The sequence below is a fragment of the Doryrhamphus excisus genome, chromosome 20, assembly GCF_030265055.1.
Source record: "Doryrhamphus excisus isolate RoL2022-K1 chromosome 20, RoL_Dexc_1.0, whole genome shotgun sequence".
Lineage (NCBI taxonomy): Eukaryota > Metazoa > Chordata > Actinopteri > Syngnathiformes > Syngnathidae > Doryrhamphus > Doryrhamphus excisus.
The window spans coordinates 5047584-5065926 of NC_080485.1; the positions used below are offsets into that span (position 1 = coordinate 5047584).

Genomic DNA, 18343 nt, shown 5'->3' on the forward strand with positions numbered 1-18343 from the left:
GTCAAAGAGAATAGAGGCTCTGTTGTCCCGCCCCAAGGACAGAGTGGTGGCCTGTGCATTAGTAATAAGGCCAAACACAAGGACAGGTTTCACAGAGCTGGATAGATAGCCTCTTGAGTCAACATTGGCCTGTTTAATAAGTCAGCCCCTACCAACATGCTACTGGGGCTGATCACCTATTTGGGTCAACTATTACACAACTGCTAACTGACTTGAGTGTGGACAGTCGTACAATACATAAACTGTAACCACTTGGCAACGTGGGTTGAAAGGACAGGGAGAGTTGGCAGTTACTAGGTAGAATACATGGAGAATTAAAATTTGTTGATTTGGGCTCAATACAAAAAACATCATATGCCTTTTATGTTGAGCTTATGGTGTTTCCTTGCTAATTTAGGGGCACATGGCTAAGATGCCCTATACGATAAAAAAAGGATGTGGCAGTTGCTAGGCAGAATTTATTGATCACAAACACTAGCGTCCTGACGATTGTCATATGCCATTCACATTTCTTTGGAAATTTATTTGGAAAATGACAGGGAAAGTTGGGTGTTGCTAGGCAGAATTGACAGAGAACAAACACGGTTTTGTATCAAAGGAAATAATAGCAAAGAGGGTTCAGTTTGTCCTTATAACGTTCCAGTATTATTTGGTAGGATTCTTGTAAGCGTGGGGTATTTCAATTTCAGTTATGAAATTAAAAAAAACAGGAAATAGCAGGAATGGGTTGGGTTCTTTTCTTTCTCCTGTGATGTTACAGGTGACTTGTTGCCAGGCGGAATTCACACAAAAGCAGAAACACTTCCATGGCAGTGTGCTGGACTGCCCCATAAAGCAGAGAAAGGGCAGGGACAATGGCAGGGATTTCGTCTAACACTACTGAAATTACTCCAAAAACATCACAATAGGTATTATAAGATATGTTTATTTTTGGTACGTTAATTCGGTGCATCACTGAATCACTGTTCTGGGATAAATGTAAATAGAAGAAGAACAGGAAATCGCAGCAATGGCTTGGATTCTTTCCCCATTCCATTACAGGTGACACCACAAATGCTTATGTGGCAACTTGGGAGCGGGGGCAAGAGTTTGACAGCCCCACAGGAATTATTTGGGTTCGTTTTACCTGAAAGCTTACAGCAGATAGACTTGTTTCTAGGCAGAATTCGTAGGGCATAAAGGTAAACATTGGTCATCATCAGAGCCATCTGCTGGCCGTGTAGGGTTACTGCCTCAATTACACCTCAATTATCTAGTATTACTATCTAGTATTGATTATGCATATAAAACTTTCCAGTATGGCTATAATAAATAATAAGAGCATTATGCCACGCCACAATCCTTCATCACCCTCACCTGCGTCATTCGCCTTCTCTAGAAATTTGTACACCCTCCCACGCCACCCCCTCCTCCTGAACGCGGAAGTGGATGATGATGTGCCACCACACGCAGCAGCTCAGTGGGGGAGACGAACGAACAAACAGGGCGTCCGCTTGACTTTGTGACGAATATGGAGACACACATCGTGAAAGCGGATTTGGATTAAGTGACACCGAGACGGAGGCGGTGGACGACGGTGTTGATCCGTCTGTCGGTCGGTCGGTGGGTCGGTGGTCCGGACTGAGGGACGCTGTTGGGGATGCGCCAGTGAGACAATTGACTGCTTTTGATACAGTCCCACCAAAGGTAAGAAATGTAATCATGTTTATGCCTATGATTCGATATATTTGGCCCATTGCATCACTATAAAGCAACCGCGATCTTTCCTCTGCCTTGCCTTCCGCTGTCTTGTTTTATGGTTAAACTGCAGTGCATTCCATATTGTCTTTATATTCGCTCTTTGGGTACGCTTCCACAATCCACTGCAAGACATAGCCATGCTTAGTTTTCATTCACACTGTAGAAAGTTCCATTCATTGAATTATTAGTTTTTTTTGTGAGCTCTCATTATAATGCAGTGCACTTCTACGCCCCTGTCAACTCCCTGTCACCCCCCCCAATATTCTTTGTGGGATGCATATGTGTAAAAGCATTCCTTACTCCATGGTCATCTTACAACTATGGAAACGTAGTTCCTCTGACGACATGGTGATTTATTAACAAATTACACAACACAGCAGCACCAATATTGAACCAATATTGTAATAGCAGTCAGGGCCAAACCAGCATTAATACCAGTGATTGACAGCTGAGTAGCGCAACCATCATTTGATAGCGCATGCCGAGGTAGATGAATCTACTGGATGATGACCTCTCATATTACTTTATATGCAGCCATCTCCATCGAAAGGTTGCCTACAGCCACAAGCGATGTGTCAATTTTTGACCCAGTCTCCACAACCGACAATAGGAGACGTAATTGTGGTGGTAAACTTCACACTCAGGAGGATTTCCAAACTAAGGGTTTGCTGTCTTCAGACATTTTTTTTATGCGCAGTCTCTTAGCAAGCGTGGTTTCTCTCCCAGTTGATTGTTTCAGTGCATCTCCCATTTCAGTGTGCCCTCGTTGGCTGCCGGGATCAGCTTTCCACTCTCCGTCCCGCTGTGTGTCATGATACCCCAGTCTAAGCGTGTGTGTCATGTTCTGCCTTAATCCTCTTCAAATGCGCCGCACTTTTTGTGTACTTAGCGCTCTCAGTTGGACGGGTGCCCCACAGTGGAAAGGCTGCAAAGTATCTTCAGCATCTTGTATCGTTATGCTGGCTGCCGTGTGGTCAGAGGTTTTGATGTAAGAGACACGGTCATCCTGAGTTGCATCACTGTTACCGTCAGTCTTTGTGTGTCACTGTTCTCATACTGAAGACTGAATGAACACTTTATTGTATCATTTGGAAATAGGTTGACACTAAACAGCTCACTTCTTAATCACTGTAATGCAATACCTCTAAATACCTACATATACGAGTACTACTATATTAGGGACTATGCCGTCCCTATGAAGTGGTTGCGGGAATGTGAGTGACTGGAGATGCAGCGGCTTTGATGGAGGTCTGCACTCTCTTGACTGCTCTTGTCTTTCATGGTACAGTACATGCCTAATCCCGCATCATCACACCGGATTAACCGCATAGACTGTAGATTGGCTTTGACCCGACATTTTTCACTTTGTTATTCTGCAGGTAACAATCTGGAGCACTAACCTTGGTTTGGTGCATGCCATGAGAAGACATCTTGACTAATACAGCTTGCACTTACATTTATGAGCTCCATGTTGTGGTTTCATGCAGGCCTTTCTTTATATTCCTTTACCTGCAAAGGTAAAGAAGCCACAGCATGTCTTTATATGACCACATGGTGGGGTTAAGATGGCCGCCCTTTGTTACCAGACTCACACTTTGCACCCTCTTGACATCGAGGGATTTTTGCTGCCATCAACCCGTAGCAGCGCCTGCCGTTATGAGAAATCTCATCTGTTCTTGACCCTGAGCTGCCTGAGCTGTCTTCAATTTTTATTTTTTTGGCCATCCTGACAGAAGAAGCCACTGCAGGAGAAACAAGAGCGGTGTAATTACGACTCCAAAGCGGTGGAGATGACTAAAAGAGAGATTGACGCCGTCTTCAGACCCATTGTGTGCTTGCAAATTAACTCACTTTTTCCGTCTTCTGAGACACGTTCAGAGGGAAGTCATTTTCAGACGGGAAGAATGCAATTCAGAATATATGAAGGCTTCATTAGGAGCTTGCCGCCGCTGTTGTTGGGCACAATAGCTTGTGATTGTGCAAAGTGCCTCCCCCACTATATTTGACAACATGCAGCACATGGGGAGTTTGACAGCTTCGACTGTAGCCAAATTGTAGCTGCTGCCATCAAAATGGAGTTTCACAACAGACCAATAAAATGCACAGTAGTATCTTCTGACGGTGTTTTTTTTTGGCCGAACTTGAATGGTATCTCCAAAGTTGGATCAGGCTGCATTCACACATGCGTTTTTTCACTTTGAGCATCACTCCCTCATTCTATTGTGGTTTTTCCAAAAATAATGCATGACAAAAAATGCACGTTTAAGCAATTTTTGGCCTAAATGAAGCATTTTAAGCCTAACATTGCGAAAGGAGCTAACTGTATGAACTAAAATACAAATACAAGGCAGAAGAATCATTCTAATGGCGTATTTCCCGAGGGAACACATTTACTGTGACTGTTACTTTTATTTACATCTTAAATTGCCTATTTACTCTTATTTCGTCTACTCTATTGGCTAATAGAAGTGTAAAGCCGTTGAAATCTGCCATTACAATATGATGTGTTGAAATAGAGGAAGTGCACTCGCTGTCCAGAAAAAAACATGAAGCAACTCCATCCGTGTGAGTCTGTTATCTACAGTATGTGTAATATGTCTTATTTGTTCTGATAGTATCTACTGTATTGGGTAATACAAATGTGTTATTTTGTGTCTTTAGGGCTACCGTGTTGAAGATAGTAAACAGAAAATATATATTGACTCCCACTTTGTGGAAATTCACTTATCCCGGTCGGGTCTGGAAGCAATTAACCACTATAAACAAGGGACGACTGTGTAGGTCATTCTCTTGAAAAAGGTGCCAGAGAAGGTGCTGTCACTTTCATCCAAAAAAACCCCCAAACAAATAAAAAAATATTTAGTTTGTCTGCCTTGCTCAGCATCTGTACACCAGCTGCTTCCATCACCGTCTCTCCATTCTGCTGCCTAATCTCTGGGATAATATTGATTGCTTCTGTGAAGCGACAGGAAATGGATACAGCCAACAAAGACAAGGACAGGGGGGAGGAATGTTTACTGTTCCATTTGATTTCCCTTTATATTTTAGGGGATATGTTAAATCAGGTTGTGGGTGCCCCTCGTTAGCTTCAATTTGGTAGGCTTCCGGAGCAATGCATACAACTTTTTCCATTTGATGACATCTTTTACGTGTGTGTGGTTGTATTCACATCTATCTGGGTTGTAATATAATAACACTAATAAGATATCTTTGTCTTGTGCCCTGGTCCCTCTGTGGCTGACCCGTCTTGATCCACAGGGACTGTACTATTGAGCTACACTCCCAACAAATGATGTCATGCACACGACTTACTACAAACCACAAATGGTCCTAACAATGCCTCTTTCACACGGAGATCCTGCAAAATTGCCGCTATAATAGAAAAGCTGGCGTTTATCTGCCAGTACACAGATTCTAATAATACTATTTACCCAAACTGCAGAGGATGAGGATTTCTGAAAAGTCATTATATATATTACAATTTAAAATATGAGTAAGGATATGAGTGCATGAGAAAGTGGACAGAAAAATATAGCTCTTATTATAGCTCAATTTATTAACAATTGTGTGACGCAACACAGCAGCCCAATGTTGACTTACCGGTAAAGTAGCACAGATTAGTTCATTGTAAACATGACGGCAAGAGCAACATAGGAGCTTTATGCCAACATTTGAAGTTGCTGACCACTCATTATACCTCAAATAAGGGTTGTTCTTCTACAAAGTATTTTCATAACCCAAAGTAGTTTGGGATATTGTTGTTGAATTTTGTTGTTGCCATGCTTGGACGTTGCGGTCATAACTCGTCCATTTTATTCACATTTTTGAGGAAAGTGTTCATTAAGGTGTGTATTCCTCTGCGCCTTCTTTGCTTTTATTTTAGAGATCTGTGGGATGACTTGAAAATCTGCGATTAAATAAAGTTGTCACTGTGAAATCCATTGTCCAAAGGTCTTATAAGATGTTACACCAAACTTATTATTAATATTATTAGAAAAATAAAACTGCAAATCTGGAAAAGACACTGGGTTTTTGCTATTGTCCGTTAAACACATCATTTTCAATTTTTTGCTAACATGAGGCTGTATCAAAATATGCTATTTATAACAAATGTAAAAAAGGCATGCTCAGTAGGGTGGTCAGAATGGTACAATCTACTGGGGAAGAGTTTGGCATGAAGCGAAAGCTTTAGTTGCGTGGGGAAATTCCACCCACAATGGGGACTACCGGGTACAGTATGATGGTACAGTTTAATGCTCAATTTGATAGGGGTGGTGTACAGAAGAAATGGTCCTCCTATTTTTATTATGATGAAACTTACCCACAGCGTGTGTTGAATCAGAGCAACTGGATCCATTTTGGACTTCCCATCCAGGTTCATGTGCAAATGCTCTGGACTCCCCAGATATAACATGTACTGAAAACCTTTACAAAAAAATCTATCTTTCAATTCGTGGATCAAAATGTATTCTTCATTGAAGTCAACTGGTTTTGTGCTGGCACACTGTGTTATTCATTCATTCTCTACTGCCTATCCCCACGAGGGTCGCGGGCGTGCTGGAGCCTATCCCAGCTGTCTTCGGGCGAGAGTACACCCTGGACTAGTCGCCAGCCAATCACATGGCACATATAGACAAACAACCATTCACACTCACATTCATACCTATGGACAATTTGGAGTGGCCAATTAACCTAGCATGTTTTTGGAAAGTGGGAGGAAACTGCAGTACCCGGAGAAAACTCCACACAGAGATGGCCAAGAGTGGAATCGAACGCGCATCTCCTAGCCTGCGCGCTAACCACACCGTGCAGCCCACACCGTGTCATTTTGCAATAAATTCAAACTGCACTTGAATGTCTTTTCATTAAAGCCAACCCTTAGGAAAGGCTCCTAGCTGTGAGGCCTGTGTGCTAACCACTCATCCGCCGTGCAGCCCTCTTTTTACATTAAAAATGTAAATAAATACAATTTGGGGTGCTGCTTGTCATTGAAGGATTATGTGGGTCCTGGAGCCAAACCAGCTGAGAACCACTGCTATGGCAGACGTTGATGAAGTTACCGGGGTCTCTCCCACATGTGTTGGGGTTGGGCATATGTGCAATGTTTCAATGAAATTCTAATGGTGGGTTTCAGAAGAGGCGGGTGGGACAGCTGCGATCCATCAGCTGTGCAGAGATGCTGTCTCAGCGGAATGGGTGGAGGCGACTCTGCCGGTAGCGCTGTGCTGGATGACATCATTAAACTGATCACAAGTGATCTAGTACTGGCATTAGACCACCAAAGCATTCCACTACTGTGCTACATTCGCATGTGTGCTTTCACATTTGTGAATGCATTCCACTGTTTGTCTGCAATGTGAATGTTTCTTTTTTGATCTCATAAGATCAATAGATCAGTAAAAGATCAATGATGATAAATAAATCCCTCTCTATCAGATGAAACTGTTCCACTCCAGGTCTGTAGGTGGTGATAATGCTATAAATACGTATAATGAAATGATTACTGAATGGTAATGCCATTGAATGGTTGTTCATTCTGTGCTTTTTCCACTTTTCTGACCTACTATAAATGTAGTTACAATGTTGTATTCCTGTGTTAAACGATGTCAAAGTTTCAGATAATGAGGTTTGCACATTTTGAAGTGAGCCCTGAAAGACATTTAGGATGACTCTGAGCGCTTGGTTTCAGTGTATCTTTCTAACACTGGCTCCCCGTGACATCACATGGAGCCGGGCTTCCTTATATGGGCATGCACTGTAGGCCAGATATGCTCTAGGACTGCCCTCCCCACAGCTCTGCTTCGCTCTGTTTATGGTTTGTAGCTATGGCTCCCAGGAAATCTTTCTACGAGGCAAGCTCCGGCAGAAGTGGTTGCAGTTGGTGATTCTCAGCTAGAGAAAAATATTTTCGTCTGTCAACGGCTTTTCACACAGGACACACGTGGACTTACGTTCCCACTCTTTGAGTTCATACACGGTCAGTCGGGGGTCGCTAGCCAGTAGCTTGACCGACATTGATTTTCCAGGACTGATATAGATTATTAGTAGTTAAGGATAACCAATATTCATTTGCAGTAAAAGTGTAAATAGTTGGCGTACAAACACTTAGCTTCACTGCCTAAAGCATGTTTATTCAACCAACCACATAGAAAAATAGCTCCAGAAGTGGTAGACCCACCCAAAATTCACACCAGATGCCCAATGTTGCGCGGGGGCGTAGCAGCGTGTCATACGCTTTCAAATCACTTGTCTTTTAATCAGTCTGGTAATTCACACGAGCATCTCACATGCGTTTGATGCATGTCATGTTTTTACGTGACACAAAAGATAGACTTCAAGTCTACTTTTGATGTGTTTACATATAATTTCAGCAGCATACCAGTTGGAGAAACACTTTAAAGCAGCTTCTGCTGTCAAAATAAACGTAAGTTTTTGAACAAAATAAAAGCTCCAAAGACCCCATGATATGTAACCAGCGCTTACTGCAACAAAGACGATAATTAACGTTTTGAAGTTGAGCAATTTAATTTTTTTATATGAGTCAAAACACCAGTTTTACAAGGACAACATAAGAAAAGGCATGGTGCTCAGTATCAACAACTTTGTTGACGGTATTGACGGTTAAGTTAATTACACATAATCAGGTGTCCTTTTCTTTCACTACCCAACGCCACATCTATCTTGTTTTGTTGTATGACTGAGTTGTAACCTAAATGTAAAATGAGCAACCGACACCTCTTATGTCAAATGAGTTTTTTATGTCTACGTGCGTAAAACGCTACACGGACCTAACCAGCTACCAACAATGTATGTAACAATGTATGCTGGTCTCGGCTGGTGTTTGCAGCAGGGAGAAGTTGAATAAAAACTTTAAAAGCATCCTGCAAGGATTCCACTGTGAATAAAGTAACATTTATATACAACCCATCTTTGTTTCAAGTTCAAACACAACAAAAAGTAAAGGGATAACAAGCTTAGCAGCAACTGTTGTAAAGTTAGAAAAAAGCTTACATAATAGCTCCCTGAATTTTTTTCAGCCTTCCTCTTAGCGTACTTCCTTGCAACAAAACAAGACTGAATTGAATTTCTGACACTCTCACAATCACACACTCAGACTTCACATTGATATTACCAACAGCATTGTTCCAAGTGGCTCACAGTCATATCAGGAGTTTTGTTTCAAACTGGTGGCAACCAGATTCTCCCAGTAAAGAAGAGGCGAGGGAGGCGGGTGGAAGACGCCGGGTCCACTTTGTCAACCCAATTAAGCCCTCTTCATTTTCATTCGTTTAGATATATCTGTCTGAGGGTTGGATGCTGTGCCTTAATCAAGACTTGTTGGTGTGTCAACACAGCAAATGAATAACATCTCTCGGTTCCTTTCCTTAATGCCCCTCACGGGTGTAATAAAGTATGTCTAACTGTGTGTCCTAATGTGCCTCATCACCCCTCAACATCGCTTCTCATGCCTATGATGTATTCTCTGCTGTGGTAGAGAAATGAAGTCCGGTGCGTATCGAGTTAGTCTTTACCGGTGACAACCAATTAGTCTGCTGGCAGAAAATGAATCAGCTAAAGTTGCTTCATGGTGGAGATGATTTGTGATTCTAAATGAGGGGAAGGACGTTCATGTTCTCATTCAAATGCACCCACGCCAGACAGTATTCATCCAACCAGCCACAATGCGTGTTTCCTGTCTTGACGTCTAGCTTTCCATTTTTTTTTGTCTCCCATGCTGAGCTTTTTCTTTGCATAAACAGCCTTCTCCACAGGTTAGCAGAAGCCATTGCTATATCGGGTAGCGTTGTGCAATATTTGAAACAAGACGGCTAAATGTCCATCCATGGCATAACTGCAAGGCGGTCTCATTTCAGAATTTAATCTTAGCTGACACTCAAGTGTAAACAGAAGTTAACCACTGTGAAATGGGGACAGCAAAACACAAGGTCATCTTGCACAGCTTGTTGAAGCTGGAATTTTATCGCCTTTTTATTTTCCTATGTTTCTGTAATCAGGTGTCGCCGTTGACCTGGCAGTTTTCCGTTTTCTGAGTATCAGTATCACTATCAGAGCAGTAACGGAGCCGCAGTGTTGGGACTGGGATGTGTTTTGAAAACAGGACTCTCTTCTCTGTTGAAAGCAAATGTTGTCACTGTCGGATAAGTATTTCATACGGCGTATCATAGATGCTGGAATCGTGTAGTTATCTGATTCATGAAGGCCATGTTGTGCTTTGAAAGCCAGCACAGTTGTGGCATTATCCCACCTAGACTGGTTTCTGTGTAAAAGGCACAGGCAGATAAATGTCGGAATGAAACAGCGATCGTTTATTACTTTATTAGAACAAAGGAACCGCATTATTTGAACCGCAAAGTAGCAAGGGACGACTTCACTTTGGTCAAACCAATTGTTTCCTCCTCCGGTTAGCAAAACACGTGACATCCCATTCATTGACAACTTTAACCTGTTATGGAACTGCTTCACTACATACAAACAAACAGACAGCATACACCAAATATGCAAGGTAGCTACATGCTAGCAGCCAACAATCCTGCAAACATCCAAAGCCTCCCACGTAACTATCTACGTCTACGTTCCCCTGCAGCCTCCTCTTCCTCTATGATGCCACACCCGGCGACAACTCCCCTCCGCGTAGTTCAGCTGTCCCCATAGCAACGAGACTAAACCCAGGGATTGCAAAGAACAGGACGTGGAACGTGTTTCAGACTGCCAATCATTCAGGAATAGAGGTGAAACCAAAGGGCATAAACATGAGAACCATACTGTCTAACCATGAGCAATTACAGCATTTATTATTGGAATCAAACCTCAACTTTTCAAGCTTAACCGAAATCTGACTTATTATCAAAACTCACTGTCGGCAGCTCTGAATATTTCCAGTCACAATATTTACAGGCAAGGCAGAGAGAGAGTGATAATTTACATTAAAAACACATTAGTGTAGCCAAATCCAGTGGTCAAATGGTAATGATCTAGAATGCTTGGCTCTCAGTGTCGCCATGTCAATCAATCAATGTCATTTGCTTTTGTTGTGAAACACCGTGCTATGCTGTGACACACAAACACATCATCAATGGGCCAACAAGAATAACAAATTCTCCCAAGACCCAAATTGATGTTTTATTTACCAATAAGTCTGTTAAATCAGCAGCCCTTTGGCTGTCCACTGGTCTTCCTCATGGATCAAATTTAGGACCGTTGCTGTTCCCACTTTACATTAATGACCTCCCATCCATTTGTGTTGATGTCTCTGTCCAAATTCATAGTGATGACACGGTCATTAATATCTCACAGGTGATAGAAAAGCTCATTAACTCCATTGTTATCACAGCTTGGTTGAAGCAATCCTGCCTGCATTTAAACACGTCCAAAACAGTAGCGGTGCTCTACCGAGTCCAACAATACCTCCAGCGCCGTTGTTTGTTTCAGGGAGAAGACAGACTGCAGATTGTATCAGAGTACAAATGTCTGGGTGTCATAATTGACACAAAACTGTCATTGAAATCGCGAGTAAAAAGGATCTCTGATTGAATCAAATTTAATCTGAGTAACTTCAGACACATTCGCCACCAATGTACACCAAAAATGTACATGCACGCTATGCTCCTCCTTCACTACATCCATAAACCTCCTCTTTGGTCTTCCTCTGCACCTCCTACCTGGCAGCATCCTTCTACCAATATATTCACTATCTCTCCTCTGGACACGTCCCAACCATCTCAGACTGGTCTCTCTGACTTTATCTCTAAGGCTAACATGTAATGTCCCTCTAATGTACTTGTTCCTGATCCTATCCATCCTGGTCACTCCCAATGGGAACCTCAGCATCCTCATCTCTGCTACCTCCAGTTCTGCTTCCCCTCTTAGGACAAGGGACTATAGATGGAAAATAACCGTTTAGTTATTTTTGGTATATTCACAAAAAATATCTATGCACTGTCCCTGTAAATAAATAAATACATGTGGATTCCTGTTAGTGAAATGTCCCGAATCAAATTACCAGGCACCCACCCAAACAAAAAATACAGTTACTTGTAGTTATTTGTAGTAATAGTTACTTGTACCTTGTAGTTACAATTCTCCATCTCAGGAGAAAGCAAAGCCCCTTCAGAGATAATCATTCTCTGCCTGCTGTGGTCCTGTAGGTTTTTTTATTAATCGCTCACCCTCAGGGCCAGTTGACATTATAGTGTTGACTCTATATGGTGTTGGAGAGACATACTGTACTGTAAGCAACCTTTTGGAATGAACACTCATTGCCTTTCCTGTTGTCGAAGCATTCAGTTCCCTAATCTGATTGCAGCTGTGTTGGATTGCAACCGCCACTCACATGCCGCTTCATTAGGTACACCTGTCCCATCTAACCATCCCCAATGCAAAAGCTGAACCCAAATTGTGCGAACTTGACCGTGTTTACTATTAATGTCACAAATGGTAGCACTTTGTTTGTCTTGAGCGTGTGAGTTGGTGTTTTCATTTTGCCGTCTCACACTCAAATGGCCCACTTAGGCCCTTTTGTTTGCACTAACAACTCTCAGACTGCTGTGCAGTCGTGTGCGCACGTCGTGGTGGCTGCTATATAATACATGACATTTACAACTAAATAACCTATACAGTGACGGTGTCACACGCTATTGGAAGCCATGTCCCGTTTGACTGACAGCTGAACTCTTGTGTAATAGAACATGAAATGAAATAAGAGTCTTCATTTTTCTTTTACGCTGAGTGTAAGCGTCACCCTTTTTTTTCTCCAAGGATTAGTCAGGATTACAACACTTTGTTTTAGCAGGGCTGATGAAGAATTCCCACTGAATGTGACCTTAAGTCATTTTAAAGGGCATTTATTGTGGAGTTAAAATTGGAATGCCTGCAGCAACATTTTGTGAGCTCTTTGCAGGGTTCTGCTTCCCTGCCATGAATTATACTGGCACATACGGATTGCAAAAGCTGCATAGGGGAGATTATATTTTTCTTATGGTGTACTCAAACCATTCTAGCTCTACGTTCTGAATATGTTGATACCTTAGCACTTGAACAACACAAATTATATTTTTGTTGTTGTGATAGTTTGACTCTTAAGTGAGTGAAATATCACTAATGACCATGAGCCACTCTTAATGTCATGAATAATTCATGTCAACAACACCCAATCAGTGTGCCTAATATGGAATGTTTGGATACTTGGGAATTGATGTCAATTGTGTAAAGGCTGCATCTGATGAAGTGTGTCGTGATATTGAAGCAATGAACCCATAAAAAAATGGGGAGAAGAAAGAAATCAAAACATTCAAGAAGTGGTTCATTAGCCTGGAAATCATTCTCTAAATTTTTGCTTTTGCTGCTCTGAACCCGAATGCTAAATAGAAGAGGAATATACTGGAACTGAAATGTGCTAATTAAGTGCAAGAAGCTCAGAGGTCAGACTATTTTGTCCTTTTTTTCGGCAATAGGGAGTGAGGCTAGACCTCTTTGTTTCACACTAATTCTTCAAAATGGAGGGCAGCACAGTTGGTTTTCAAAAATATCTTAATAAATCATGCTTTATAATTATTTTTTTAAACTGCATATTATAAGCAGAGGGCTAAATTTGGCTAAATAATTTTCAAGCATAAAAATGGCGAAATGAACTATATATTTAAAAGACTCCTAAGTATGTTGATTGTAGTATTGTACACTGGTCACTAGATGTCAGTAATGTTAGAGTATTTAAAAAAAAAAAAGTAATGTTACAGTAATGTTCGATGAGACACACAAGGACCAGACTTTATTGCCGCAACAATCTCACAACAGGCAAAACAATCCCTAATAAAAACACGGCTACTGTTGCGGCCATTACCCACGCAAAGCTGAAAATCTCTGAACCCCTAACGTCACTTCCTGTCCACCCTGTCCTATCCTTATGTCTTAAATGGCTTATTTGACAATGAGTTGCTAAGTCCCAGCCATGCCCTGCAGATATGTTTTGCTTGAGGGCTGCCATGTACTTCAAACAAGCGTCCTCAAAATTTAAAGATGTGTACCAGATTTTGTGGTGATTCAGCAACAGCCTGAAGTTGAAATGGGTGTTTTTGTACAGTGCTCTGAGCTGTGTGTGAAATTTGAAGTCAATCCAACTTAATGACTTTGGAGTGTGGTGAATTTTTCAGGAAAATAGTACCACGGGCAACACAGTTGTGTTGACAAATTTTCACCCTTTTGTGTGCAGTGGTTGAGAAGAGTTTGTATAACACAAACAAATACATAGTCATGTGAAAAATGAAATATACAACAATAATTGAAGTACATCTGTAATATGATGGGTTTGTCAACAAGGAGGTGAAATACATTTTGTCAAATGACATGAAAAGGAATAATTAATGGCTCAAAATCTGGATGTGATGTAAAATCGATATGAGCTTGAAGATGTTTTGATGTGTGCTGTTTGCTATTTCTGTACTGAGCTGGGAATGATGCTGCTCTGAGCTGAACTTTGAATGACCCACTTTAGTGTGTTCAGGGCCAGACATGCTGTTTCTGTTCCGTAGAAGTGTCAAATTGGAACTGAAATGGTAAATGAACACATCCTTGCTTTTTCTATTCAAAGCAAGAAAGCCATCTTCCCTCATTTTTCTCACACATCTGCTGCTCGTAACGTCCATTCATTTTCTATGCCGCTTATCCTCACTGGAGCCTATCCCATCTGACTTTGGGCGAGAAGCGTGGCACAGCCTGGACTGGTCGCCAGCCAATCACAGGGTACATATAGACAAACCATTCATACCTATGGACAATTTGGAGTCACAATTAACCTAGCATGTTTTTGGAATGTGGGAGGAAACCGGAGTACCCAAAGAACATACAAACTCCACACAGAGATGCCCAAGCGGAGAATCTAACCCGAACTGTGTGGACTACATGCTAACCACTCGTCCACTGCGCGCCCGCTACATTGACGCTCAATCATCACAATCATCCACTGCTTGTGCAACCTGGCACTTTTCCTCCCATAACACTCTTAATCACATCCAAAGTAGAACTCATTAGCATATCATCAAGAAGGAATGCTTTGCAAGTCTATTTTGACTGTAGTGACCCTTCAATATCATTGGTGCATTTGATTAGATTCTGCATATACAGTAAATAGATATGGTGACATTTAAGGGAATGCAAAGACACCACAGTAGTAATACATTGTTTTTGGTGCGGTCCTGCAAACTGAACAAACTACATTATGATAATTTATTCACAGCATCTCATAAAGAAGCACCATTTTCTTCACTGTTGTAGCACAATGTTGGGCAAGCCTGTGTGTGTGTGTGTGTGAGTGTGTGTGTGTGTGTTTGTGTGTGCATGCATATGCTCATAGTCAGTGACTGCTGCATGACATTGAAGCAACTAATTTTATTTCATATAGCAACTAATGATTTGAAAGCAACATGCTACTCTCCACCCTATACTCAACAGGAGGTTGCCTACAGCCACATCTACTAAATGCTAGTGTATTTTGACATGAGTATAGACCCCAGTGGTTATTTGTTTTCATACACCATGCATTCACTCATCCCAAATATTCCAATCCCACTTGGGTTATTTGCTCAAACGGAAAGAATCTAACCTTTGTATACACCTCATTCCGAAAGAAAAGTGCCAATCTGAATGAATATATAATCGGATTCACAGGGGTGGAATATTCCTTTCCCCAGTCTGATTGAGGTATCTTGTACCCGCTCAATCGGAAAGTTGTCAGACTGGGTTCGTCTTCGTGGTGTTTTTCTTCTGTTGTTTATTGGCGGTCGGCAAGCAGCTTTCGTGTGCATTACCGCCATCTGTGGAACAGAATCTAAACCCTTCTATACGCCATTCACAAGTCCAGTTTTATTAAAAAAGGAAATGCATATCTATATAAAACATGTGCGAGCTTCATTATAAAATATTAGCAAGATTGAACTTTATCTTTTCCTGTTCCCGGGTGCGTTTATTTAGCGAATGCTCAGATATGACGTAACACACAGATCCAGGCGTTCTTGGAGGTGAGCAATCGGCACTGGACCGCTGCGGAAAGTTTGTTTTTGATTCAAACTAAATTTCAAGACTGGACGAACGAAGAACTGGCAATATGGAGTTATTCCAACAAGTGAAAGAAAAACTCGAGGAAGTCAATATCATGTGATGTTGATGTTTATGCCGTACTGCGCATGCCCCATTGACTATTCTGGTTGATTATTGCGGCGCGTGTAGACACATGATTGGAATATTCCTTTCCATGTATTCCATTGCTTTCGGAAAGGTCATTCGGAAAGAGGAAAACTCCTCATGTAAACGTGGCTACTGTGTTGAATGGAGAAGTTAAATGGAACCAGTTGAGGTCAAACCTATAATCTGACACATCCTGGGAGGTAACAGCAATCACGGCATAAATAATAATATTTATGCCGTGTGCGCTAATTAACGTCATTTTTTTCTATGGAAATAAGTCACTTAATGAGAAACTCGGAAGCCTTGCTTCTGCTCTCTCAGCTCAAAAGTCTCTTTTCACATTGGCACTAAGGTCTTAAACACTAAGTGGCATAGCCTCTCTGTAGGCGAAAGTAGAAAGAATGGTTTAAGAAAAAAAAACAATTTATGGCCTAATTTGTCCAATCTGTCCAGTGTTTGTAACCTGCCAGGCAAGACACCTCTGGAGATACAGAGTGCAGCTGCAGTACAGTGATGTTGTGATTGAAGGATACACGCATGGGTGCACATCACGAGTGAAGAAAGGCGGTTTGCAGACGATTCTCGACTGGGATCTGACAGCTATCAGCAGCTAACAGAAGAATAGCAGAGCAAAAGTAAGCAAAGAGTCAGACAGGACTGTACCTGACATCGATGGGGAAACATAAACAGTGAAGACGATGGCAGTTAATTTTACAGTGCATAGGGGACTTGTTTCTGTCCTACTATTTACTAATTATGTTAGCTTCCCATATCAGAAATTGTGTATTTCCGCGAGGCGTTCAAATTCTGTTGTGATTCTATTGCTAATTCCCATAAGACCGCCAGTTGAGCTACTTTTGTCAAGTTGTTGTGATTTAATGTTGGCGCTTTGCAGTCTTTTCTTGTATGTTGCTCAATTATAGTGAGTGGTCTTTTGGATTCACTGACAATTTTAATCATTTTTGCACATTGATGATTATTTGTCTTAGATTTTCAGTTACTGTGTTTTCCAACTTTAGGTTTCTAATTGGCTGACATGGCCTCATATTTTGGGTCTGGAGATTATTAATACTCTATATCGAAAAATCAAAAACAAGCATGTCATTCATATCGATACAGAATGAATTTGTGCGCTAACTCTTGATGCAGAGGTGTCATGTTTTTTTGTGCCATATCGACCCCTTAAGTGGGTGTGCAGCTATGGGTGTTCATCTTGTTTTTTGTACTTTTTGATGCGGCTGTGGCAGACCCATTCAATCACGACTCCATTGTTTATACTCGAGAGCACCTGTTAGGCTTGAGCCACACGCTGCTTTGCTACGAGGGGCAACCGGAGAGCCCCATGAAGTAGGAGCAGAAGCTGCAGATCAGAAAAGACTGTATAAACCATGTGGTCCTCATGGGGAATGCGAGATCCCTCCCCAACACGATGGAAGGTGTTAACCCGGCTGCAGAGGGACTGTTGTGAGTGCAGCCTGTGACGTGGCTGAATGAATTTTCTCCGGACTCGCATGTCACCCTGGATGGCTTTCAACTTGTGCGGGCGGACAGGAAAGATCCAGAGTGTGGTAAGAAAAAAGGAGGAGGACTACACAGACATGGACAGGAAGAGGTGATTAGGATAGCTCGGTCCTGCTCGGTCCTGGACTGTCCACTGGATGCCATAGAGGAAGTGGGAGGAGGATGTTAGCCGACCTAACATCCATCATGGATAACACCTCTCACCTCTTGCATGACACTAGGACAGGGGTCGGGAACCTTTTTGGCTACAAGAGCCATGAAGGCCAGATATTTTAAAATGTGTATCTGTGAGAGCCATATACATTTTGAATGCAATAAAATGTGTGCATTTTTATGTAAGACCAACAGTTTTAGATATAATGGGCTCTAATTACGTAGACCAGGCACACTACCCCACGTCAAGGGGGTGTGGCCAGCACACTTTCGTGAGCAGCGCAGTGTCCAATAATAAATCAAATACTTGCTGCCATTAATGCAACTTCTGCTGCTGCATGGTTTTGCACCGTACTCAGTATATTTAATTATTTTGGCCATCTTTGCCAGAAGGCTTGGTTCTGCAGCTTTAGCTAGGTGACTAAAGGAGGAAAGTTTACATTTACATCTTAATGACCGAGGTACACTACCGCATTAGCCAGTAATAATCGAGTTTTGGTGTTTGACCTGGAAAATATCATCAGGAAAGATAGATATGGTCGGCCGTATTGCAGTAGAAAATAGATGGACGGATTAAAATGCATAAGAAAGTTGTTGATTTTTAATATTTTTAACAGTGATTTCTGTGATGTTTACTTTAAAATGTTAGCAAACATACATTTTTATTGTGGTAAATGCTTGAGAGCCAGATACAGTCATCAAAAGAGCCCTACCTGGCTCCCGAGCCATAGGT

The 18343-nt window shown here is 41.7% G+C and overlaps 1 protein-coding gene across 5 annotated transcripts in view; it reads left to right on the forward strand.

Annotated features, from left to right (window-relative positions):
- Positions 1–1378: 1378 nt before the first annotated feature.
- Positions 1379–18343, forward strand: part of marchf8 (membrane-associated ring finger (C3HC4) 8) — a 68255-nt gene continuing 51290 nt past the window's right edge. For 3 of the 5 annotated variants that reach the window (XM_058057970.1, XM_058057972.1, XM_058057971.1), the window contains exon 1: positions 1379–1686. The gene's annotated coding sequence lies outside the window, so the exon portion shown is untranslated. The remainder of the gene's footprint in view (positions 1687–18343) is intronic. The other 2 variants (XM_058057974.1, XM_058057975.1) reach the window with 2 other exon arrangements.